Genomic DNA, 25,342 nt, shown 5'->3' with positions numbered 1-25,342 from the left:
GGATCCGTTTTGCTGCTCCAAGTTGATGTATCGTTGGACACTGCATAAACCTTGAAATTAGGCCAACAGGAAATACGATATCTGGACGAGTCTGTGTAAGATACATTAGCCTTCCAACCAAACTTCTATACAATCGTTCATCAGCCTTCATAGTACCATCATGTATTGATAATTTCTCATTAGTATTCATGGGAGTGGAACACGGCTTGCATGACACCATGTTAAACTTCTCAAGTAAGTCTAAAGCATATTTTTCTTGAGAAATAAAAATACCATCAACACTTTGTTGAACTTGAAGTCTAAGAAAATAGTGTAACAACCCTAAATCTGACATTTCAAATTCATGCATCATGTCCTCTTTAAATTCTTCAAAAAGTGTACTTGACGAGCCTATATAAATTATGTCATCTACATAAACGCAGACAATAAGAAAGTCAGTACCTGATCCTTTTACATATAAAGTGTGCTCACTCTCACTTCTGTGAAATCCTCTTTGCATTAGATATGAGTCCAATCTCCCATACCAGGCTCGTGGTGCCTGTTTAAGGCCATAAAACGCCTTTTTCAACCTGTACACCTTCTCTTCCTTCTCTTTAACAATAAATCCTTGAGGCTGACAAACATATACCTCTTCTTCCAAGAACCCATTCAAAAATGCTGATTTTACATCAAATTGAAAAACTGACCATTTCATATGAGCTGCTAATGCCAAAATAATTCTAACAGTTTCAAAACGTGCAACAGGAGAAAAAGTTTCTGAAAAATCTACTCCAAATTCTTGAGCATACCCCTTAACGACTAACCTTGCTTTATATTTTTGCACGCTCCTATCTGCATTATATTTAACCTTGTAAACCCATTTCACACCAATAGCATTTTGACCTATGGGTAAATCTACAAGTTCCCAGGTATCATTTTTCTGAATGGCTACCATTTCTTCTTCCATGGATTTTACCCATTCTTGTTTCTCACTAGCATCCTCGTAGCACATAGGTTCTTCAACCAACACGGCAAAAGTACACGATTCATAAATCTCTTTTATGGATCTTACCTTTTTAGGTGGTGAGTCTATGTCCTCATTATCACCATTGTTTTGAGACATACTTGTTGAAGCTTCCAATGTCTTATCAGATGCAAGGGGAATGACCTCCATTTTTTACTTATCTGCATCTTGATTCCAAGTCCAAGAGCTTAATTCATCAAAAATAACATCACGACGAATGATTAAACTCTTAGATGTTGGATTATATAATCGATACCCCTTTGTTGTGTCACTATAACCAACAAAAATGCATTTTTCACTTTTCTTATCCATCTTGCTACGATCACTATAATCGATCAAGGAATAAGCAACACAACCAAAAAATCTTAAATTACTTACATTTGGCTTCCGCTGCCACCACGCCTCATATGGAGTCATGTTACGCACAACTTTTGTTGGAGATATATTAAGTAAGTATACTGCTGTGTTCACGGCTTCAGCCCAAAATTCATTCGGGAGTTGTTTTTCAGTCAACATGCTCCTTGCCATTTCTACAACTGTACGGTTTTTCCGCTCAGCTACACCGTTTTGTTCTGGTGTTTTTCTTACTGTTAGCTGCCTGCGAATTCCATTCCTTTTGCAAAACTCTTCAAAATCATTAGACAAAAATTCTCCCCCTCTATCTGTGCGTAGACACTTTATGACATGCTCACTATCCTTTTCTGCAAAAGCCTTGAACTCTTGAAATTTTTTAAATGCTTCTGATTTTTTAGAGAGAAAAAACACCCAACTCATGCGAGTAAAGTCATAAGTAAGCAATAAAAAATATCTACTATTATTTAAGGATGGAGTATTCATGGGACCACAAAGATCTGCATGAACTAACTCAAGAGGCTTTCTAGCTCTCCACGCCTTTCCGATGGGAAATGATAAACGATGTTGCTTCCCATATATGCACCCTTCACAAATTCCATCATTACACGTTATACTAGGCAATTCCAAAACCATGTTTTTGGTTCTTAGTATTTTTAGCCCATTATAATGTAAATGGCCATATCGTAAATGCCAAAGATGTGATGGCTCATCCTCTTTACCAATTAAGGCAACATCATTCACGTGTGTAAATTCAAGAGGGAACATTCTATTAGGTGCCATCTTGACTCTTATAAGAGGTTCAGTGTCCATTCTCCTTTTTCTAATTTCACATATTCCATCATAAAAGTTAAGTGCATACCCATTCTCAATTAATTGTCCAACACTCAATAAATTGTATGATAAACCAGGTATATAATAAACATCATGAATCATTCTTTTATTACCTGATTTAACATCAACTTCAATAGTTCCCTTGCCTTCACTTTGTACCTCTTTGTTGTTTCCAAGACGAACATTCATTCTCATGGACTCATCAATATTGTGAAAAAGTCTTTTTTCACCTGTCATGTGGTTACTACACCCACTATCTAGAAACCACATATTATTAACCTTGGTTTCAAATTGTGCAAGGAAAAGATTACCTTGTTCTTGTTCTTCAGCAACATTTACCTGCTTTTTTGATTTCTCCCAACACCTTGCTTCCACGTGCCCATACTTCTTGCAATAATGACATTGTTTGTCTTTATAATTTGGCCTTTGATTGCTTCTATTGTGCCGACCCATTTCAAATCTTCCACGACCACGGCCACAATATCCTCCTCTACCTCTTCCTCTTCCTGGATATTTATTCTCTAAGGTACCTTCACCACTTGTTTGCTTGTTGGAAATTTCTACCTTGGCCTGAAATGCATGTACAATGCTTTTTTTGGTTGACCTGTTCAATCTAGCCTCATGTGCCAAAAGAGAACCCATTAATTCGTTAATCGAATAATTATTCATGTCCTTAGATTCCTCTATAGCTGTGACGACATGATCAAACTTTGGTGGCATGCTTCGTAGGATTTTTTCTACTACCTTTTTATCATCAATTATTTCTCCGAATGTTCTCATTTGATTTACAGTAGTGGACATTCTAGAAAAGAAATCTTGCACAGGCTCATTTTCTTTCATTAGCAGGGTCTCAAAATCTCTACGAAGTGTTTGGAGTTTTACAATAGTTACCTTACTATCTCCATGATAGGCTTCCTTCAAAATAGTCCATGCTTCATTCGACTTGGTGGCTGCCGCAATTCGAGGAAAAATACTTTCAGTCACGGCTTGCTGCAAAACGAGAAGAGCCTTGGCATCTCTCTTACGCAACTCCTTTACTTCACTTGCTGCCTTTTCTGTTGCTTTTGAGCTTTGTGTCTCTACAAAACTATTTTCAACTAGATCCCAAAGATCTTGAGAAATGAAAAACGTCTTCATCTTAATACTCCAAAATTCATAATTTTCTCCATTAAAAATGGGTACCAAGGCATGTGAGAGATTTATAGAGTTCAGATTTGTACCGTTAGACATCGTGAATTACACCACGTAATTACCAACCAACTTGAAGATCCGGCTTCGGCAATGATCTTCGCAATGCTCAAACACACCCAGCTTAATCGAACCTGGGGCTCTGATACCAAACTTGTTGGAATAAAGTAAAGATATATGCAGCAACACTATAAAATATTAACTTAACAATGGAGTAAAATATTGAAAATCTTTAACACAAAGTAAAAACAAAAGGTGAGAGATTACACCTCTGGTACAACCTCCAAGACCTCTATTTATAGCTAAAAAGGTAAACCTATAACTGTCACTTCCTCATTAATAGCCACTACTCATGACCCATTTATAACTTATGAATTACATAACTTACTCCTTAAGTTTAAGAACCACAACACAATCGTGGATTCTAAAACGTCTCTAACGCATACCCACTAACCCATGACTTATGGTTACCCATTCACGTAACCCCCTTTTGCATCATATTCTATCACTCTCCCTTGATGCAAAACTCGATACACCTAAAGTGGATCTGAATTTCACAAACTTTGAATAGCTAAGTGCTTTTGTAAATCCATCTGCAATTTGGTCATTTGTAGAGCAATATTTCATTGCTACAGCTCCATCTGCAACAGCTTGTCTGATAAAATGATGACGTAACTCAATATGCTTGGTTCGTCCATGGAACACAGGATTCTTTGTCATGGCAATGGTTGCTTGATTGTCACAATAGAGTTCTGTTGCATTCGCTTGTTCTTGATGCAAGTCCGCCAAAATTCTTCTTATCCAAATAGCTTGACATACAGTTGCATTTGCAGCAACATACTCTGCTTCTGAAGATGAAAGTGCCACTGTTGCTTGCTTCTTTGACATCCATGACACGGCTCCTGATCCAAGATTAAAGATGAATCCACTTGTGCTTTTCCTGTCATCTACAAAACCAGCCCAATCACTGTCAGTAAAGCCAGCTAATTTAAACTCAGGATTTGATTTGTACCAAATCCCATAATTAGTGGTAGCTCGAATATAACGAAGGATCCGTTTTGCTGCTCCAAGTTGATGTATCGTTGGACACTGCATAAACCTTGAAATTAGGCCAACAGGAAATACGATATCTGGACGAGTCTGTGTAAGATACATTAGCCTTCCAACCAAACTTCTATACAATCGTTCATCAGCCTTCATAGTACCATCATGTATTGATAATTTCTCATTAGTATTCATGGGAGTGGAACACGGCTTGCATGACACCATGTTAAACTTCTCAAGTAAGTCTAAAGCATATTTTTCTTGAGAAATAAAAATACCATCAACACTTTGTTGAACTTGAAGTCTAAGAAAATAGTGTAACAACCCTAAATCTGACATTTCAAATTCATGCATCATGTCCTCTTTAAATTCTTCAAAAAGTGTACTTGACGAGCCTATATAAATTATGTCATCTACATAAACGCATACAATAAGAAAGTCAGTACCTGATCCTTTTACATATAAAGTGTGCTCACTCTCACTTCTGTGAAATCCTCTTTGCATTAGATATGAGTCCAATCTCCCATACCAGGCTCGTGGTGCCTGTTTAAGGCCATAAAACGCCTTTTTCAACCTGTACACCTTCTCTTCCTTCTCTTTAACAATAAATCCTTGAGGCTGACAAACATATACCTCTTCTTCCAAGAACCCATTCAAAAATGCTGATCTTACATCAAATTGAAAAACTGACCATTTCATATGAGCTGCTAATGCCAAAATAATTCTAACAGTTTCAAAACGTGCAACAGGAGAAAAAGTTTCTGAAAAATCTACTCCAAATTCTTGAGCATACCCCTTAACGACTAACCTTGCTTTATATTTTTGCACGCTCCTATCTGCATTATATTTAACCTTGTAAACCCATTTCACACCAATAGCATTTTGACCTATGGGTAAATCTACAAGTTCCCAGGTATCATTTTTCTGAATGGCTACCATTTCTTCTTCCATGGATTTTACCCATTCTTGTTTCTCACTAGCATCCTCGTAGCACATAGGTTCTTCAACCAACACGGCAAAAGTACACGATTCATAAATCTCTTTTATGGATCTTACCTTTTTAGGTGGTGAGTCTATGTCCTCATTATCACCATTGTTTTGAGACATACTTGTTGAAGCTTCCAATGTCTTATCAGATGCAAGGGGAATGACCTCCATTTTTGACTTATCTGCATCTTGATTCCAAGTCCAAGAGCTTAATTCATCAAAAATAACATCACGACGAATGATTAAACTCTTAGATGTTGGATTATATAATCGATACCCCTTTGTTGTGTCACTATAACCAACAAAAATGCATTTTTCACTTTTCTTATCCATCTTGCTACGATCACTATAATCGATCAAGGAATAAGCAACACAACCAAAAAATCTTAAATTACTTACATTTGGCTTCCGCTGCCACCACGCCTCATATGGAGTCATGTTACGCACAACTTTTGTTGGAGATATATTAAGTAAGTATACTGCTGTGTTCACGGCTTCAGCCCAAAATTCATTCGGGAGTTGTTTTTCAGTCAACATGCTCCTTGCCATTTCTACAACTGTACGGTTTTTCCGCTCAGCTACACCGTTTTGTTCTGGTGTTTTTCTTACTGTTAGCTGCCTGCGAATTCCATTCCTTTTGCAAAACTCTTCAAAATCATTAGACAAAAATTCTCCCCCTCTATCTGTGCGTAGACACTTTATGACATGCTCACTATCCTTTTCTGCAAAAGCCTTGAACTCTTGAAATTTTTTAAATGCTTCTGATTTTTTAGAGAGAAAAAACACCCAACTCATGCGAGTAAAGTCATAAGTAAGCAATAAAAAATATCTACTATTATTTAAGGATGGAGTATTCATGGGACCACAAAGATCTGCATGAACTAACTCAAGAGGCTTTCTAGCTCTCCACGCCTTTCCGATGGGAAATGATAAACGATGTTGCTTCCCATATATGCACCCTTCACAAATTCCATCATTACACGTTATACTAGGCAATTCCAAAACCATGTTTTTGGTTCTTAGTATTTTTAGCCCATTATAATGTAAATGGCCATATCGTAAATGCCAAAGATGTGATGGCTCATCCTCTTTACCAATTAAGGCAACATCATTCACGTGTGTAAATTCAAGAGGGAACATTCTATTAGGTGCCATCTTGACTCTTATAAGAGGTTCAGTGTCCATTCTCCTTTTTCTAATTTCACATATTCCATCATAAAAGTTAAGTGCATACCCATTCTCAATTAATTGTCCAACACTCAATAAATTGTATGATAAACCAGGTATATAATAAACATCATGAATCATTCTTTTATTACCTGATTTAACATCAACTTCAATAGTTCCCTTGCCTTCACTTTGTACCTCTTTGTTGTTTCCAAGACGAACATTCATTCTCATGGACTCATCAATATTGTGAAAAAGTCTTTTTTCACCTGTCATGTGGTTACTACACCCACTATCTAGAAACCACATATTATTAACCTTGGTTTCAAATTGTGCAAGGAAAAGATTACCTTGTTCTTGTTCTTCAGCAACATTTACCTGCTTTTTTGATTTCTCCCAACACCTTGCTTCCACGTGCCCATACTTCTTGCAATAATGACATTGTTTGTCTTTATAATTTGGCCTTTGATTGCTTCTATTGTGCCGACCCATTTCAAATCTTCCACGACCACGGCCACAATATCCTCCTCTACCTCTTCCTCTTCCTGGATATTTATTCTCTAAGGTACCTTCACCACTTGTTTGCTTGTTGGAAATTTCTACCTTGGCCTGAAATGCATGTACAATGCTTTTTTTGGTTGACCTGTTCAATCTAGCCTCATGTGCCAAAAGAGAACCCATTAATTCGTTAATCGAATAATTATTCATGTCCTTAGATTCCTCTATAGCTGTGACGACATGATCAAACTTTGGTGGCATGCTTCGTAGGATTTTTTCTACTACCTTTTTATCATCAATTATTTCTCCGAATGTTCTCATTTGATTTACAGTAGTGGACATTCTAGAAAAGAAATCTTGTACAGGCTCATTTTCTTTCATTAGCAGGGTCTCAAAATCTCTACGAAGTGTTTGGAGTTTTACAATAGTTACCTTACTATCTCCATGATAGGCTTCCTTCAAAATAGTCCATGCTTCATTCGACTTGGTGGCTGCCGCAATTCGAGGAAAAATACTTTCAGTCACGGCTTGCTGCAAAACGAGAAGAGCCTTGGCATCTCTCTTACGCAACTCCTTTACTTCACTTGCTGCCTTTTCTGTTGCTTTTGAGCTTTGTGTCTCTACAAAACTATTTTCAACTAGATCCCAAAGATCTTGAGAAATGAAAAACGTCTTCATCTTAATACTCCAAAATTCATAATTTTCTCCATTAAAAATGGGTACCAAGGCATGTGAGAGATTTATAGAGTTCAGATTTGTACCGTTAGACATCGTGAATTACACCACGTAATTACCAACCAACTTGAAGATCCGGCTTCGGCAATGATCTTCGCAATGCTCAAACACACCCAGCTTAATCGAACCTGGGGCTCTGATACCAAACTTGTTGGAATAAAGTAAAGATATATGCAGCAACACTATAAAATATTAACTTAACAATGGAGTAAAATATTGAAAATCTTTAACACAAAGTAAAAACAAAAGGTGAGAGATTACACCTCTGGTACAACCTCCAAGACCTCTATTTATAGCTAAAAAGGTAAACCTATAACTGTCACTTCCTCATTAATAGCCACTACTCATGACCCATTTATAACTTATGAATTACATAACTTACTCCTTAAGTTTAAGAACCACAACACAATCGTGGATTCTAAAACGTCTCTAACGCATACCCACTAACCCATGACTTATGGTTACCCATTCACGTAACCCCCTTTTGCATCATATTCTATCACGTGTGGCCGCGGTTTTACGACCATCTCTGCGACCCCTTCTCGGTTCAATGGGACACCTGGACTTCGAAGTTCAACACATCTTTTTACGTCGGCCTCCCTGCCAGCCCCGACGCTGCAGGAAAGGGTTACCTAAGTCCGAGCCAACTCGAAGAAGTGCTTAAAATCGCCAAAAAGTCACCCAACTACGCGGGCGTCATGCTGTGGAATAGGTACTGGGACGTGAAGAACAACTACAGCACCACCATCAAGCCCATCGTGGATTCGTCGGATGAGTTAGCCTGTGGTGCTTTACGCGATTGCATCACCATGTATACTAGAATTGACAAGCTTTGCCTATCTCCCATTAATATATAGCTAAATAAAGGCAAAGGTTCCTGGTTCTTTAAGTAAGTTGTTCATCAAAAAAAACAAAATAATGGTGCTTCAATATATAAATAATGGCTCATCTTTCCTGTCAAGAAATTAAGAAAACAAGCATGAAGCAGTTTCAATGACCTATGGCAGTGCAACTTTGTATGAAAGCCAACACTATACCAAAATGCAACACGTCCCACTATATTGGTGATAGCATTTTTTACGAGATGCTAAACATACCAGTAATTTTGAAAATCGCTCAACATAACAATGATTAATTTTCTTATGAAAATCTTTAAATAGTAAAATTAATGCCTTAATTAAGGTAATGTCACAAACAAGACAGACAGACTGATCTAATTCTCCTTTTTTTTTTATAAGACGAGATTGAAACCATGGTTAACCCACTAGCCATTAGATAACTCAACCATGGTTAACAAGCTGACTATAAGCCAAGGATGACGCAACCTAAAGAGCAAACGGGTCCACGGGAACATTCCCAAATGCTAAATGAATGCAACTAGCGTTCACGACCTAAAATATCACGGATCTACTTCAATAGGCCAGTGTAGCGTGACAGTCCTTCCTTATCGTTGCAAGCCTTCTCATCATCAGCATTTTGGACAGATAAACTGAAAAATGCATATAGAAAACTGAAAAATGCAACTAATTAAGCAAAGTAGGAGCATTTTATAGAACACATGTAATTTCAATGATTTAGCTAGACCGGAATTTTACTCAATTGTAGGCATTCTCTTACACGCATTTTGCAAGAAGGGACATTTTGGTAAAGCTTAGAGTGCTGAAGTTTTACAAAATTTTAAAAAGACCATAAAAGTTTAACAAGGTGATCTCCATATGTATGCATTAGGAATCAATATATGTCCAGGCTATTTGATCAAGGTGCAAAAAACATCATCAGCATTTTGGACAGATAAACTGCTTCCATGAAAGGAAACATGATAGATAATAGATCTCAATCACAAGAAAAAAATGCAAAAAGAGGTGAGCACTTACAAAAAGAATGACCCCATAAGCATGAATATTTTGATTAGCAGTGTTTGGATCACAAGAAGTTAACTTGAAGCATCCTGCAAAACATTCATGAAATTAGTTCATGTGACATACAACTAATACCAAATTTTATAAGACAATATCCTAAGTCCCTAACATGTCCATCATAGGCTCAATTTAATTAAGGTTCAGAATGAATTTGTCTGCAACTTTTAACAACACGAGAAACCGCAACAACATACTTTTTCTTTTAGAGTAAGATAAGTTAGACCTTTTACTATGACCAAAATCATAATCAACATTAAAGTCCAAATAAATTATGTTCATTGTTTTCAGAAAATTAGCACCACAGGCATTAGATATGACAATCATGTTAGAGAGAGAGAGCATTGTAATCTTATGCTTATACTCTTTCTGTTATGTTCAGGGTAATTTTGTCCTCTACCCATTTTTTACAGTTTAGTAGTTTCCTTTGTCGATAAGGATGTTTTTCTCCATGGGAAAACTGCATTATATCTAAATAGTTCGGGTTTATTAAATGAAGGCAATCATTATCTGCGCCCTAATCTGTCTCACTCAGACCTCTTTCTCTTCTTCATTCTTCTCACCTCTCATGAAGGCCACTCTTACTACCAGATGAAGTCAGCAAGGAAAGTTACGACTGGTAGCTGGAAAACATAAATATGTTCAGGTCATTTTGCATTCTTTAGAAGATTTTTTATGATTTTAGAAGCTGAAGGCAAGTTATTTATTTCAGATATGTAGTTTTGACTTTTTGTAGTTATTTCCTAGCACAAGATGAATACGGGCTGTCTGAAAAAACTAAGGTAGTAGACAATTTCCCAGGTTTGTTTTTAAGGGTGAAGTTGTGTTGGATGATGATATGAGAGTATTCACACCCACAAAAGTGTCCTTCCCAAGCATTGGGAAATATTGTTGGTGACCATGAAGGTTTTTCGTGTGATTAGTAGCTGGTGGCAACCTCGTTAGAGGCTTTTTTCTTGGGGGGGGGGGGATAGTCAGTAGAGGCTTATTTTGAATATTGAGCACAAGTAAATAGTGTGGAACCGCCAATCTGTCCGCCTTAATGCTTATCTTCAAGAGGGGTGAGCAATACCCAAGAGATTTAGGGCTTTGTAAACAGTAAGATCCATCTCCTTCTGAGGACCATGTCCACTCGATAAACCCCAGCAAAATCTTGTGAGTTGTTGTTGTAAGACCCGTAATTTTTCAATATCTTTTTGAAGAAATTCACGAGGCATTTTCAAGTAAAAATAACATCTGAATCCGAAATATAAATCAAATCGATTTGTACAAGTCATATATATTTAGGATATTCGTCGCTTTGCGAATATATGCTCCAAAACTCTGGAAGTCATAACTTCCTACCTGAACGAAATCAAAAAATTTCCATGAGCCAACTTTATTAGTTACTTCAATATGAAAAGAATGACGTACTCAAAAAATTTTAAAAAAAAAATCGTCGAAAACCCGAAATTTTTGTGGGACCCACAGAAATATTCCTCAGAAAATATCCGGTGAGGCCCACAAAATATCCCATGAAAATATCTGGTGGAACCCATAGGATAAGATCAATGACTCATCTGGATAAGATCAACGAGTCATCTGGATAAGATCAACATGAATTTTTTGGAAAAGCCAAGGGCAAAAAGGAAATTCTGAAACTTGGGGCTCAAGTTTCAAAATCTATAAATAGAAAAGCCCTCCCCTTTGAAAAAATCGTCTAGCCCTCTCTCTTTCCTCCTTTTCCAAACCTCCCCTACTTAGCCTAGCCTACCTGAGCCTGCCTGACCTGGTCTGAGTCTGCCTGATCTGGTTCTAGCCTGCCTGACCTAGTCGTAGCTCACTTGAACTGGTCCAAACTCAGTTGACTTGACTTGAACCTAGTTGGGGTTGAAGTCAAAGCCAAAGTCTTTTTTGGTCCCAGATTCTGGTTTGATTTTTCTGAACCCAAACCTAGTCTGACCTCTCGAAGGAAGGATCGAACGCCGTTTGAAGCAGTTGGAGCCGTTTCTTCCACAATTTGTAGTAAGTTCGCTTCGTTGATCCATCTCTCTCAAGTATTTTCTGAAGTAATATCTGATCCTAGTTCTTGGTTGAGCCCTCTAGGACACTTCAGTGTTCACTCACTCACCTCATAACTATTGTTAAATATAGATCTTGGTGTATATCGTCTGGAAATGAGCCGTCACGTCTTATATAGCCAAGGATGTATAATTTACCATTCGTCGCCATGTCGTATGATGTCAAGGCTCCCTACTTTCTGTAATTTTCGATTATGCAATTTCTGATTAATGCACTTTCTATTATGTATTTACTTACGTCGTCGCGTTGAATGACGCTAAGGCTCCTGCAATCTGTAAATATATATGTAGAATATTTTATTCGGTTAAACACCTGAAACAATACGTATATGCATTTTATTTATGCCGCTACTATATAAAGTACAAGTTTCTGCTTATACTACATATATGTCGCGTAAATGAGCATTCAAATGGAGATCAACTTCAAATCTCCAATGTGATTCGCTTACCGCTCCTTGTTCAAGATTCTGCTTGATGAATGAAGCCTCTATTAGAAAGACTTCGCTTTTTGGCAAAACTGCTCTTTACGTAAAGACTAAGTCATTTACGTATGGTCTGACTATGGCCCAGGGTTCCAAACAACCTTGATGAATGCAAGGTATGCACAACGATGCGCATCCATTTCTCGAGTTAAGCGTAGCAATTTTCTACCGAAGAGGGAAGATATCGTTGAAATGGATAAAATAAATGCACGCTTTCTCCGTCAAAGAGAGGAAGTGCTGCAGAAATTTTTGAAGAAGCTAAAAATAGCTCAGAAAGAACATAGCAGGATACTTCGTCATATAGCAGAGTGCTATCCAGTGCATGGAATGCTTTCTATAATATAGAAAGGATAGTCGCATCATTGTCGATAGAGCAAGGGAGGTGCTGACGAAATGATTGGCAGAAGAGTTGTCGAAACCGGTTAAACAACATAATGATGTTCGTTGCTGGAACGGTGTCAGACTGACTCGTATCCCTGTTGCCTGTAAGTGCACCCTACTCGTAAGGGTCGTTGTGCCAAAGTAGAGGCTACACCTTGACAAGGCTATGTGCTTGTTACATAAAAATACATCAAGCGGCCGATCCGTTGAGATCGAGTCATATGCATGCTCATTGAGAACTGTTATACAACCAGACTCGTAAGGGCCACAGAGCCAGAGTGTGTTGTTTCCACCCGGAATATGTGAGATGCTCGTGATGGTCGCAGTGCCGAGAGCAGAGTTAAGCATGCATTTGAATAAAACTTAAGGTCGCATATACCCCGCGGTTGATGATCGTGTTAGGAGTATCCCCCTCGGTTGATGACCGTGCTTGGGGCATATTGAATGGGGTTGGGTACATATTCCCGTAGTGCTGAGACACGGGTTGCTTAAATGACATGCAATATCTGACCAAGTAATTGTAAGACTAGCAGACCCCTTCAGGAATTATGCTCACTGTAGAATGACAGTGATGATACAACCTTGAGTGACATGTATTAAACTTTGGACATGATAGAGTCCACAGTGACCTCAGTCACTCATGGGTTTTGGGGTTGTGGTTATCCTTAAGATCTAAGGATTGAACCCAACTACTGCAAGTAGAGGATGCATCCGACTATGGGCTCAGTAGGGTTCTCTCTGTTGAAACACACTGCCCTACTATGAATAATGTCAACATGCCTCTGGGGTATCTAAAATACATAGAATAATCAACCCCCAGAACGTCGAGTTGATGTTCGGACAATGTTTCGCCTGCATACCAAGGGTGGAAGAGGTTAAATATCGAAACAATGCATTAGCTCTAGGTTCAGCGATGCTTGAATGTATGAGTGGATGAACGTTGTCTTATGCTATAAAAACAAGCAAAAAACTTTCTTTTGGAAGACTTCTCATATAAAAAATTCATATGCAAAACTTTTTTTTTTCTTATGAGAGTTTTTCTCTCTTCCAAAGCTTGCCCTTAGTGTCGGCATATTGTAGACTTCACAATTAAGTCATGCTCAACTACTCAAGAAATTAAGGTCAACTTTCCCTCAACAGTGCATCAGGTCAGAGGGTGCCCCTCGGCGAATTCTAGATGGGGTTTGATGCTCTAATTGAACTGCATCTTAAGGGGTGCTTGTTTCATTTACATTCCTATGAAAGAGGCTCTCTTACATAGGAAATAAAGCATCTTTGGGAGAAACAAACATATCTATGTCAAATATGCGATGGAAGCTACATAAAATAACAACTTTCCTGTCAAAAATGGGTTCATACTTCATACCTCTTTACGAGGAATCACTTTTCTTCCAAATTAGTCATTTCAAAGATGCGATAGTGTAACAAATCCCCACAACCCATCCATGGTGGCTGGATTCCATTCATCGGATGGATCATGGATGAACGACTAAAATAACTAGAGAGAATCTGAAGTCAGAGCTTGTCATTGTTGATGAGTAGCGTCCAAGTCAGAACCCAGTTACCTACCACCACCATCATCATCACTGTTACATCGCTCTCTCTCCAGGCCTTGAATGTCGTTCATCCATGTGATGAACAGCATGCATGCAGAACGCCATCAGTTTGCTTTGTTTTTAACCGTTCATTATGTGCGCGCTCGTCTAAAACATAAACGGCTCCAACAAAAATTTAGAAGTAGGGGCTGTCAATGGGTCTGGTTTACCTGACCTGACCAGACTCGGACCGAACCCTACAAAGTCTGGGTACAATGACAAATAAGAAGACCCGATTAAGACTTGAGTCTAGACCTGGAGATCCGATTAATATGGATCGAGGTTTAGTTTGTGAAATTTTATACCAGACCCGAATTCTGATCAAGACCCACAAATTTTCAATGTAAAAATAATAAAAAATATTATTTTACCGGGTATGATCCTGGTCTGGTTCATGTAGTTTTTATCGAATCCTATATGGTTTGTCTTATTGTAGACTCGATTAAACCCCTGTATGGACCCGATACCATACTCAAAAATTTGATTCAATTCTACCTGGGTTCGAACCAAACCAGACCCATTGACACCCCTACATTCATAGTGACAAACGTTTTTATCAGCAAAATCTCATTTTTCAAAAACTCATGAGAAATTGATTTTTTTTTATAAATTTGCATTTTTTCAGCAAAATCTTGGCAATAAAAAAATAAATTAAAAAAATATAAAAATTATTTTTTATAAGAAAATATTGATAAAAATATTTAAAAATAAAATACATGTTTTTTCACAATAAATAGCCATTTAAAACATAAAAATCGTGTTTAAATCGCGGTATTTATGTTTTTTCATAAATCTCGTGATATTTTGAATTTTTTGCCAGAAATTACCGTTTTAAACTTTGGGTCCATTTCTCGTGATATTTGTCACTATGCCTACATCTAAGCATGTTTATTCGTGGTGTTCTGGTTGCCGTTTATTGGGTCAAAGGTGTACTGCCAGAGCGGTCTCTGACCCGATCCGTTCTTAGGATGCTTCATGCTCGTATGCAAATTGAGTCGGCCAGTCAAGAAAGTACAAATATTTATTTATAAATTTTTTTTTTCACAATGGTCTGGGGTGTGTGCCAACGACAAAAAGGGAAAGTTGGCTTTTTTTTTTTGTGGCCTCACTTATTCAGCAAATAACCAAACTCGGCCAGCTCAAACCGAGCATTGAGCTTAGTAAAGCCCTAGTCCGGACTCTGGCATTCCCATGACCAAGTATTACAACTCATTCATGAGAGGCCCGAACTAAACCCAAGACGAGTCCATAACTGAGTGCCTCAGATATGGTAAACCATACCTTTTCACAAGTCCAAAAATCTCAGGCCTATTTTTACCAAACAACCTTGCTGTTTCATCAATTTGGCTCATTCAAAATAATGAATAGGCTTGGTTATGGTTCTTTTGAAATTTAGCAACTTAATCCCAAAAGAGCTGAATCAGATTCTCCTCTCTCTATCCCACGGTTCCCAAAAGAGCTAAATTATGTCTTTCATTTTCATCCGACGGATCTTCGTTATAGTCGTTTTTTTAAGGCAGGATAGAGAGAAATGAGAAAAACATACCTGTATTTAAGGTTAAGAACTAAGAACTTAAGGTTAAAAATATATATAAGATTTAAATATTATTTTATAATATAATAAAAGTATATCAGTAATTTCATTAACAGATATCAGAATGGATCTGGAGGAAGCGAAAGCAAGAGTAAATCCATCCTCACCTTCTCGCCCCAAACGAGTTGGGTTCGAACGGATCTCTGTTTCTCCCGATCTACTGCCATCCCTAATCTCCTTGATCGACTCTTTCCTGCCTCAGCGAAATTTCTCTTTGCAGAACTCTCTCTCTCTCCAAGAACGATGATGGCGACCGCCCCCAAACCCAACCCCTATCTCCCCACCTCCCAACACCCACCCCTCCTCCTCAAGAAATCCCTCCTCGTCTCTCCTCCAACCCTCCGCCTTCCCACCACTCGCCGAACCAGACCCCAATACACCACCACCCCTAAATGTACCCACCAAAATCCTAATCCCGTCACTACCGCCACCACCACCAATGGAGGAGACGCCGGCCTCTCTTCCGCTCAGCTCAGGGTCGACATCCTCTCGGAGTCGCTCCCCTTCATCCAGAAGTTCCACGGCAAGATCGTGGTGGTCAAGTACGGTGGCGCCGCGATGAAGTCCCACGAGCTTCAGCAGGGCGTCGTCCACGACCTGGTGCTGCTGAGCTGCGTCGGCCTCCGCCCCGTCCTCGTCCACGGCGGTGGGCCCGAGATCAACCAGTGGCTGCAGCGCCTCGCCATCGAGCCCCAGTTCCTCAACGGCCTCCGTGTCACCGACTCCGCCACCGTGGAGATCGTCGAGATGGTCCTCGTCGGCAAGGTCAATAAGTCCCTCGTCTCCCTCATCAACAAGTCCGGCGGATCCGCCGTCGGCCTCTCCGGCAAGGACGGCCGCCTCCTCACCGCCCAGCCGAGCCCCGCAGCGGCGGGGCTCGGCTTCGTCGGCGACGTCGCCGGCGTCAACCCGGCGATCCTCCACGACCTCCTCGGCGGCGGCCACATCCCGGTGGTGGCGTCCGTCGCCACCGACGAGTCCGGGCAGGCGTACAACATCAACGCCGACACGGTAGCCGGAGAGGTGGCGGCGGCGATGGGTGCGGAGAAGCTTATCCTGCTGACGGACGTACCGGGGATCCTGACGGACCGGACGGACCCGGGGAGCCTTGTGAAGGAGGTGGACATCAAGGGGGTGAAGAGGCTGGTGGAGGAAGGGAAGGTCTCCGGCGGGATGATCCCCAAGGTGAACTGCTGTGTACGCTCTTTGTCTCAGGGGGTGAAGACGGCCAGCATCATCGACGGCCGGTTGCCGCACTCGCTGCTGCTCGAGATCCTCACCGACGAGGGCGCCGGCACCATGATCACAGGCTGACATCTTTCCTCTCTTTTCTCCTCCTCCTTCTCTTCCTTTTGAATCACCACCAGCCCAGAACAGAAAGAGAGGAGGTGAGTTGTAATTTTCTTTCATAATTGGCTGCCATTACTAAGATTTAGTGGTATTGTTTTGTAAACCTTAGCTTTTTTTTTTCTTTCTTCAATTGAGGGTGAGAACGAGCAATTTTAGAGAGATTTTGGGGAACGTTGCTTTGCAGTGATTTCTTTATGGTTTTTAAGTTCGTTCGGAAATTTGCTCGTGTTGTGTCATATGTAGACGTGTTGATTTCTTTCTTTTGAGAGTTGGTTTCAAAGTATTAGAAGCTCTCACAGGGATCCTTCAACTTGCTCCCTTTGTATACTATTTTTCAGTAGAACTTTGAACAAAAATGGCGTATCTCGTGTTTTTTTACCCGTGTCCTTGTGACATGGATTAGAAGGTGCTGACCCTTTGCTCCCATGTTTGATTCCCACCGGGTGTGCGGGTGCCGTTCACTGATGGACTCCGGTGACCCCGCCTGAAGATTAGCAGCCTCAGCGCAGAACCGTTTGAGATAAAATGGTGGAGGAAAAGGAGGGCTTACTGAACCAGATTTTTTCACTTTTAGGCCCTGTTTGGTGTTTGGAATCTAGGAGTGGGAGGTAGCTGGAGTGGGAAGTGAGAAATACTTTGTTCAAAAGGTCTTTGGGATGGATGCAGTTGTAGGAAATGATGAACTGGGGTGATATTTGACACCTCCAGTTTCACATTTCACTTCTCACCTAGGTGAGGTGGTAGAGTTGCCAAATACTACACCGGTTCCTACTAGGACGACGTGTTAATTTCAGCTTCAACTGTATTTCAAACAACTGCATAAGTGAAAGTGGTAATTCCTGCTGAACCTTTTCAGCTTACCCAAACAGCCATGTGGATTTGCTAAAAGCATAAATTTTGGGAATTTCTTAACTGCATCCTTAGCTACCACCGACTGAAAGATTCCAAACAAGGCCTTAAGTGGTGTTGTATTAAATAATGAAGAGTTTGCAGCTGCTCTGTTGGCAGGAGGGAATTGGTCAAAGGTGATACGCATGGGGAATGAGGTGAAGGTGTAAGTGGAGAAACTGGTCGTGATTCAAGTTCGGGATTTCAGTTCATTTCCAAACGAACCAGTTCCTGATTGTTATAGGTGACTGTCACCAATTTGAGCGAGGGGGAGGGTTTAAGAGTGTATTTTTTCTTATTTGGCTTAAAGGAAAAAAAAAAAAGCCATCACCAACTGCACATGGCCGGGCTTCTTTTGGCAAAATTCTTTGAGGTTCTTTTTTCCCACCAGGGAGTACACTCAGCTTCGATCTTGCAACAAGGGCTGCCTCTGTAAGGATTTGAACCGTGATCATTCCATAAGTGAAAAACCATGGTTGCTGATAAAACACAAAAATAGCAGGAAAACTATAATGCTGGAAAAACACATAACAAGAAAAAACACTAAATCTGGAATATAATAATTTGTCTTTGCTAACTTGATGGATCATACGGTATACACTGGTACATTATTTATAGAAAAACAAAGAAACAGCATATAACGATGGACTATAGAGTCCTACCTTGTTAAAGAGATTAAGCTTCAGTGGTTCAAACAGGGATGAATACCGTGTAAAAGGAAACTCACGATATCCGATAACGTCGGATAAGTTCGATAATGTCGGTAACCACCGAATAGTACCCCAGCTAATACGCACCCTCAAGTTGGAGCATGCAGATTGAGCATGCCCAACTTAGTCTTCAAAAGTGATAGATGTGCACTACCCAAGGCTTTGGTAAAAATATCAGCATACTGAGAATGGATCAGAACAAATTGAGTAGTAATAAGCCCATTTTGAATTTTTTCGCGGATAAGATGAGAGTCAACTTCAATATGTTTGGTGCATTCATGGTAGACTGGGTTGGCTGCAATGTGTATCGTGGCTTGATTATCGCAAAAGAGGGTCATGGGTTGAGGATGGGAGATGCCGTCAGGAGGGATTTTATCTAGATAAGTTGACAGGTGGCAAGGGCCATGAAGCGATACTCTGCCTCTGCAGAAGAACGGGAGACCGTGGACTATTTCTTAGACTTCCATGAAATCGGACTCGAGCCGAGCAGGATGCAATAGCCAGAGGTAGACCCGTGAGTAGGAGGGCAAGAGGCCCAATCAAAGTTGGAATAGCCGATAACGGTGAACGGTCCGGAGGTGCTCATTAAGATGTCGTGATCTAGGGTGCCTTTGAGATATCGCAAGATTCAGAGAGCAGCATCCAAGTGAGGAGTGCGAGGTTGACTGAAAAACTGGCTCAAGAGATGCACAACATAAGTGATGTCAGGGCAAGTGATGATGAGATAAATTAATCTACCAATCAATCGACGAAACATGCTCGGGTCTTCCAAAGGTGAACCATCAGTGTTGTTGAATTTTGAGTGTTCCATGGGAAAGGAGCATGGCTTAGAGTCAAGATAGCCCATGTCATCGAGGATATCAAGAGCATACTTGTGTTGGGAGACAAAAATGACAGATTTAGAACGAGCGACTTCAATACCCAAGAAATATTTGAGAATGTTGAGGTCTTTGAGATGAAACTGTTGATGGATGTTCTCCTTGAGAGCATAAATCTGTGGGAGAGTGTCGCCCGCAATGATGATGTCATCAACATAGGCTAAAAGAAATATGTGATAACCGGTCCCGGTTTTAGAAAATAAAGAATAGTCGATCTTCGATTGAACGAAACCAATGCCTTGTAAATAAGAGGAGAGTTTGGCAAACCAGTTCTCCGAGGGTTGTTTGAGACCATAAAGCGACTTGTAAAGTCGACAAACCGAAGGTGCCCCCGATGAGAAAAAATAGGAGGAAGCTACATGTAAACTTCCTTGTGGAGATCGCCATGGATGAAAGCATTGTTGACGTCGACTTGAAAAAGATGCCAACAACGAATAAAAGCGATGGCAAGAAGGCAGCGAACGATGACCATCTTGACAACCTGGATGATCAGCGAGTATGCTTTGGATATACTCGTTAAGGAAGTCATAACGAGTAATTGACTCTGGATGACATTGAAGTTGTCGTTGAGGCCCATCAGGAATTGGATGAGTCGTTCACACTGTTGGAGATCTTAAATAACTCGCATGGAGCCACAAGAGCAATGAGGAATCTTGATGTAAGTGGACATCTCGTCCCATAAACCCTTTAGCTTAGTGAAGTAAACGGTCATGGGCAGGGGCGTAGCTAGGATTCATGTGAGGGGAGGGCAAATAGGGGTGTAGCAAAAAAAAAATTGGTGTGATAGTTTGGGGTTCGGGGGCAGCGCTCCCCAAATTTTGTTTTTTGAGATAAAATAAAAAATGGCTACAATTATTAATAAAAATCTATTTCATATGGACAAATCAAACTAGTTGCTGCAGTCAGGGCTAGGCTATGACTGGGCTTTTAAATTTTTATTTTTAACTGGGCCGAGAGGCAGGACTGGGCTACAACCTAGTTCTGCCCCACCCTCATGGGAGATTGATTTTTCTTGAAATTAATTATCTCTTGTTGGACTTGATATATCTTGGGGGGATTAGATTAAGAAAACCTTTTGCGGAGCTCTGCCCAAACCTCGACAGCAGTTTGAGCGTAGCTGACGCTGGCTGTGAGATTCTTATGGATAGAATTAAGCAGCCATGATAGCACCATATTGTTGCATCGCTCCCATATGGCAACATTCGGTGACGAGAGATCGGGTTTCGCAGTGGATCCGTCAATGAAACCTATTTTGTTTTTAGCACTTAGTGCCATAACTGTAGCCTTGATCCACATTGAATAGTTGTCTCCAATGAGTTGTGAAACAAGGGATATTCTTGGATTATCGGAATGATGAAGAAAAAATGGATTGAGCATCGATTCTTGGGTGCTCTCGGAGGAGATAGTCTTGCTATTGGTGTTGTTTGACGCCATTGGAATGGACGTTCAAAAAAAATATGATGATCTGACCGAATAGCAGCGGATGAGATACGAGAAGAAGCACGAGCTCAACGTCCCTGCTCTAATACCATGATAAAACACAAAAATAGCAAGAAAACGATAATGCTGGAAAAACACGATAACAAGGAAAAACACTAAATCTGGAATATAATAATTCATCTTTACTAACTTGATTACAATATTTATAGAAAAACAAAGAAACAGCAGATAACGATGGACTATAGTGTCTTACGTTGTTAAAGAGATTAAGCTTCAGTGGTTCAAACACGAAGGAATATCGTGTGAAAGGAAACTCACGAAGAGTTATCGGATAACATCAGATAGGTCCGATAATATCGGTAACCACCGAATAGTACCCCAGCTAATAGTTGCCTTTAGCTATCAGATAGGTCCGATAATATCGGTAACCACCGAATAGGAACCATGTGCACTGCAGGTATACCCTGTGAAATATGATCATCCTGTACAACCTCCATATTTTGTCAGCTCATTGTCTGATCCAACAATAATGAGATGTTATTTACGTTTAACTCCGTAGAACTGTCAAACTAAAAACTGGCTGCCATAGAAAGGTTAATCAAGACAGGATCTGGTTCAATCTATTGAACCATATAGAATGCAAGATCATGTAGAAGATATCATATTTGACAGGCTTGCTATGCCACAGAAAATGCTTTTGCACTTGCTTAACATTATTATGCATAGCAATGTACTTTCTCAAAGGAATTGCCATAAGAATATCCTTCAACTTGGGTATGTCCTTCTCTGCCACAACCACGGAAAATGTGCTCCAATTCAAAATATCACCAAAAGGTAGAACAAAATTATCTGCAATAATCACGGGCACACACTCGTAGAAGATTGCTTCGACTATCCGAGGGCTGTTCACCTCATAACCCATCGGGCAGATGCAATACCTGCTTGATTTCATGTGCTGAATATAGGACATTTTTCTAGAGACTCGGTTTGGTAGAGGTCCATAGATCTTCATGTCTTCATCTTTATCTCCCCAATAATTAAGAAGCACTGGCCGGACTCGACCATGCATGTTTCCAGCAAAGAAGGCAAGGATCGAGCGCTGGGATACAGGTTTTCCACCAAGCTCTCTGAGAGGTTTCTTTGGATTACGGATAGTGGTTTCTGGGAGGGAGACATCTTTTCCAAGGACGAAGAACCCCTCGGATAGATCGGCATTGCAGAGGGCTTTTATGGTATTATGGCAGAGTTCTTCATGTTTCTTTGTAGTGTATGGACCCTGGAGAGAGAGAGAGAGAGTAAAATTTTAAATCCTTAAAAAGATAATAATCTGAAAGAAATACAGAATTCTTGAACTTCTGGAACATTATCGATGCACACAATCACCTATGCAGCTCTAACAATAACACAATAGCAGACAGACTTGGACACTAGCATCCATTTGATCCCTATGTTTTGAGATTAGAGTGGCTAAGACTCCGGCAGTTCAGCATAATCAGTCTGACTGCCCCATGTTGGTGTCAAGTTACACAGGTTCAGCATCAGGAATTGCAAAATTGCACCAACTTGTCCTAATTGAAACAAGCGTTTGGTGCTGGCTCCACAATTCAATACATGCCCCAGTCAGGAATCAGACTTAAACTCAACCTATCACAATAATCACAAAAGTAGAAAGCTTTCAAACCAAGAAGCTGGCCAGATGGTTCCGCATCCCCAACAAACTGGTAACCTTCTATTATGTTGCATAAAGTAGTAAGCGCAAAGTTCAACAAATTTTATCAAAGCAGGGAGGAGGGAGGGGAGGAGTGGGGATAAGAAAGAAGAACAAAATTTGGCGCAATCACTGCATAGGAAGATGGACATATAACCAGAGCATTGGTTTTCACAAATTCAGAATCATCAAAGAAATGCCACAGTTGTTAATTACCCTATTATCAGGGAGACATCCAGCAAGTTCATGGTTCCATACTCATTTTTATACAGGATAAGGTCTCCTAGGTTAATGATAGTTTACCAATCATGGCAGGTAACAACAAAATAATCTTATACACCCTACTATTAGGGAGATTTCTAGCATTTTCCATGGATCCATATGCACTATTACAGATAAGGCCTGCTCGGATAGTGATAGCTTACCCAATCATGGCAAGCAACAAGAAAGTGATCTGCTCCTCGTGTTCGATTCCAGAATCTGTACTTAGATGCAATTGTGTTCACATAGTCCCTGAGATAGATAGAAAGTGGACACATATTGTGTGAACCAGGAACATACAACGCAATCTCCAACTGGCGCGAACTGTATGGCAAGTAAAATAAATGTGCTTTTTCTGGGTCCTTCACCACAAACTGTCTATTTTCCTCCATCAATTTCATAAACCATCCTTCAGATGCATAAATTCCTTTGAGATCTGGTTGATGGAAAATTGGCCTGCTTCCGTCTGGATATATGTAAACCTTGAGTATTTGTTCCATCAGTTCATAGCTCCTGGAGGTTTGAAAATGCTGCCATGAGTTCTCAGACAAGAATAACAGCAATAAAATATGAGGATATTCTTTGGCACTTTAAGGAAACAAAAAAACAGTGCATTCCTATCTCCATCAGCTAAAAAATAAAATATGATGAGTCCTAAAAAAACTTAGTTCAATATCCATTATTGACTCAAAATGGACAGTGCACACAAGTTTAAGTATGCTGCGCTAGTGAAGAACTGAACATGGCTTCCAGATAAATACACCTTTCTTCATGTTGACAAATATAAACTCTACAACCCAAAATAGAATTATGTCAATCCATGTTGTGCCATCAAATATAGCAATTGTTTTGCATGTCCCCTGTGCAGATCTTTAATTTAGAGAGAAAACAGAAGTTTATATATTATTCTCAAAGAAATAAAGGAGAAAAAAAAAGCTACATAGAAATGAAGGTAATAAGAACATGTCTAAACAGTTGTCACCCATTTTTCTTTTCCTTCTCTTTACGTGACAGGAAAAGATTGGGAAAACATTTTCCACTTGATTTTGCAGAGAAGCAGAGTGAAGTAAAATAGTCCTGAATAAGATTGCCAAATAAAGAGAAACCAATGCTTGGGTTCATGCAGGATTTTCATAATTCATCCAACCATAAAGATTTAAAGAAACACACCCACGTTCATTGCAGAACACTGTCATTGTCACAACTGCATTGTTATGTAACCAACCAAAATTTGAGAGAGAGAGAGATCCATGAAACTAACTTCCAATATTGCAAGTAATCCTCTTAAAAGACTAGCAATATTCAAAATCTTCAGTCACTATTAAAAGTCAGAAATTTAAACTGCATGCTATATACAGCATCACCACCTGCACATGTATCAATCCATTTTATGCTTTCACTGTATGACATGTATTTCCCCATAAAAAAACCCAAGGATATTTCCAGTTCCATTATCGATCCATTTTTAGGTCAGTTTGTCATGTCAGGGATATTTCCAGTTCCACCATCAATCCATTTCTAGGTCAGTTTGTCATGTCAGGGATATTTCCAGTTCTACTATATCATTCTTGAAATTTCATTTTAAGAATGGAACAACAGTATTGGTTTTTCTGGTATTCTGCTATTTCCTTATGATCAATGTCCATTGATGCTTTCATTATTACAAAGCTACAATATGCACTTCATGAACATCCATCATCCAAATTGCTCTATTTTCCCAGAATTCAAGGCTTCAATAGGTTAAAGACAGACAAAGAATAAGCCATAAGGTGGTAAGTTATATAAGATTTGATTAAAAAAACTGACACAAGTTCTATGGCAATCATAAATAAATTTGTTTCCTGCCAGTAGAAAGATGAACTTATACATGGTTGACTACTCAAGTTGTTTCAGTTTCAGTAGAACAATACAAACTGAACTTTTTACAGCTAACTGAAGCAATCAACTGCTGAATATAACAAGTGCAATATAACATAGCATCATATTATTTATCTCTTGCCCTGATTCTTTTGAATGTCCTCGTATTACCACTTGCAACAGCTATCATAGGGTTCTATCCTTTTCGATCTTTATCCTATCAGAAACATGTCCACTCACCTGCCAGCTATGTCACATGGGTGCGGGTGTGACACAATTTTAAAATTTTGGACACGGGGACTCGGCAAAAATATATATATATATATATATATATATAATTTTATATATATATATAATTTTATTTTATTTTTAAAATGCCACAGCACAGTCTGTGTGACTGTGCACAGTCACAGTC

At 39.6% G+C, this 25,342-nt stretch overlaps 1 pseudogene; it reads left to right on the top strand.

Moving 5' to 3' along the window:
* The first annotated feature begins 21,606 nt into the window (after window positions 1-21,606).
* On the top strand, window positions 21,607-21,998 carry LOC149819454 (uncharacterized; annotated as a pseudogene).
* The last annotated feature ends 3,344 nt before the right edge of the window (window positions 21,999-25,342 follow it).

This window comes from Nuphar pumila, chromosome 13, assembly GCF_984573655.1.
Source record: "Nuphar pumila chromosome 13, dmNupPumi1.hap1.1, whole genome shotgun sequence".
In the NCBI taxonomy this organism is placed as follows: Eukaryota; Viridiplantae; Streptophyta; class Magnoliopsida; order Nymphaeales; family Nymphaeaceae; genus Nuphar; species Nuphar pumila.
Note: the sequence above shows the minus strand (reverse complement) of the source record. Positions and strands in the feature narration are given on the sequence as shown.